Consider the following 2,654-nt stretch of genomic DNA (forward strand, 5'->3'; position numbering starts at 1 on the left):
CTGATCATTCAACACACCTCAATTCATTCACATCTTTTCTCTCTTCTTTGCCATTTTAAATTCTCTTACTCTCTTGCCGATTTCCTCCCTTGGAAAAGGGTGTTCATTAGCCATTTTGGAGCAACATTGAAGTGCTCATAGTAGCTTTGATCAGCAAGGACAACAAAGAACGTAGAATGGAGCAAGCTAGTCAAGCCACGGAAAAACACCGGATTTGATTCTTGTTCCCTATATTTTTAATTTTTTGTTGTTGTTATGATGAACATATCTATGAATATTTATGTTGTTGGAATGGTTAATTTAATCAATTTAGCTTGCATTTAATTAGTTTTAGGTTAATTACATTTCATCTTCTTAAATTGTTAAAATTGTGTTTATGTTGTTATAGGCCTCGGTAAGATGCTTGATTAAGTAAAATCATGACTAAGTTATTCTTGCATTATAATTGTTAGGTAGCTAATTAAATTAATTATTTAAACAGATTGAAATTGTAATTAATAGACACAGTACTTAATTAGTGCATGCTCAATCTTCTAAGGTAGCTAAGGGTTAAATTAGCAACAGTATATGACGATACAATTGCCTTGCATAACATGCAAGATTATTGTGATTAAATTGTTTCAAGGTAAGGACACTTTGTTACCTCAAATAGTCTTTTATGTGCTTATTAAATCGAGTTAATTGTTTGAATTGACATAGGGATATGTTTAAGAGATTATTTCAATTTAATAAGTATGTATGTGCTATAACATATTTGCCTATTAAGATTTGTTTAATCGATTGAATTGACATAGAGATATGTCCAAGAGACGAATGGATTTTGGTAGGTGAGTATGTTCATAAGTTAGCAAATTATCGAGTTGCCATGAATTTATTCGTAACAATATAAACATGAGTTTAATAATTCTAAGATAAGAAATGTAATTAATCTAACACAATTATGTCATCTTGATTAAACTCGTATTTTGAAATCGTGCATTTGAGATTTATTTATTTAGTTTACTTAGTTTAAAATCTTAGTTTTTAATCACCCTCTTCAAACAAAATATTGTTCTTCACCAAAGTGTTTTAAATAACATTCATAAATAGTTCTTTTCAAATTCCTTGTGGGTACGATAACTCGACATTTACTTGTCACTTTATTACTTGTTGCGATTGTGCACACTTTCACATTTCCGTCGTTCCAAGTTTTTGGCGCCGTTATTGGGGAACTTCTTTAAAAAAGTCATTATTTGTGAATTTGTTAGTTTTGCATTTTGGTTTAGTTTTCTATTTAAACTCTAACTTAATTAATTTTTATGTGATTATTTCAGGTGTTTATGAGTATTGACTGAATCATCAATTTACTCCCTGTAGACCCTGAGACTGAACGAACTTTCTGACAGCGAAGAAGACAAGCAAGTCAGAGAAGGACCGAAGAAATGAACTTTGAAAATCCAAATCAAGGAAACGGAACAAACCCTGCTCAAAATCCTATTCATATTACTGATGATAGGGATAGAGCTTTAAGACAATATGCCGTGCCAATATTTCATGATCTTAATTCGGGTATTAGAAGACCCGAAATCGAGGCACAACAGTTTGAGTTAAAGCCAGTCATGGTCCAGATGCTTCAGACAGTGGGCCAATTCAGTGGAATGCCTACCGAAGATCCTCACCTATACTTAAGACTGTTTATGGAAGTGAGAGATTCTTTCAAGTTAGCTGGAGTACCCAAAGATGCATTACGATTGAAGCTGTTCCCGTATTCACTAAGGGATAGAGCTCGAGCCTGGTTGAATTCATTGCCACCAAATTCAATTTCCACATGGCAAGAGTTAGCAGAAAGATTCCTTCTGAAGTATTTCCCGTCTAGAAAGAATGCTAAGTTGAGGAACGAGATCACTGCTTTCCAACAAATGGATGATGAGTCCTCGTATGAGGCATGGGAAAGGTACAAAGAATTATTACGGAAGTGCCCTCATCATGGAATCCCACATTGCATCCAACTTGAGACGTTTTATAATGGTCTCAATGCTTACACGAGGATGGTAGTGGACGGTTCTGCTAATGGTGCTCTCTTTTCTAAGTCTTATAATGAGGCTTACGAATTCACTGAGAGAATTTCCAGCAACAATTACCAATGGCCAACCAATCGAGCAGCATCAGGAAGACAAGTTGCTAGAATACATGAAGTAGACGCTCTTACTTCACTCGCATCTCAAGTATCATCAATATCCTCAATGTTAAAAAAATCTTACCACTAATGTGTCTAATAGTTTTGCAGCATAACCACCAAATCAATTTGAAATATAGCCTGTGTCGATTGTGGGGAAGGACATTTGTTCAAAGAATGTCCATCAAACCCAAAATCCGTATATTATATGGGTAACCAGAACCAAAATTGAGGAAGGCAAGGATTGCAATCCAATTTCTATAACCCATCATGGCGGAACCACCTGAATTTTTCCTAGAGTAACCAAAGGGCTGGAAATAGTAACACTTATGCCCAACTTAGAGCAACCCAACCACCTAGTTTTCCCAAACAAGTTTAGAAACCAACCCAAGCTGAACCATCCAATGGCTTAGAAAATTTGTTAAAGGCATACATGGTGAATAATGATGCCTTAATTCAAATTCAAGCAACTACATTGAAAAATCTAGAAAACCAAATG

The 2,654-nt window shown here is 34.9% G+C and overlaps 1 non-coding gene across 1 annotated transcript; it reads right to left on the bottom strand.

The window, feature by feature from the left end:
• Positions 1–1,865: 1,865 nt before the first annotated feature.
• Positions 1,866–1,972, bottom strand: LOC121210309 (small nucleolar RNA R71). Its single transcript, XR_005905423.1, has one exon. It is a non-coding gene; the product is annotated as a small nucleolar RNA R71 (small nucleolar RNA).
• Between the last annotated feature and the right edge of the window lie 682 nt (positions 1,973–2,654).

The sequence above is a fragment of the Gossypium hirsutum genome, chromosome A11 (assembly GCF_007990345.1).
Source record: "Gossypium hirsutum isolate 1008001.06 chromosome A11, Gossypium_hirsutum_v2.1, whole genome shotgun sequence".
NCBI lineage: Eukaryota > Viridiplantae > Streptophyta > Magnoliopsida > Malvales > Malvaceae > Gossypium > Gossypium hirsutum.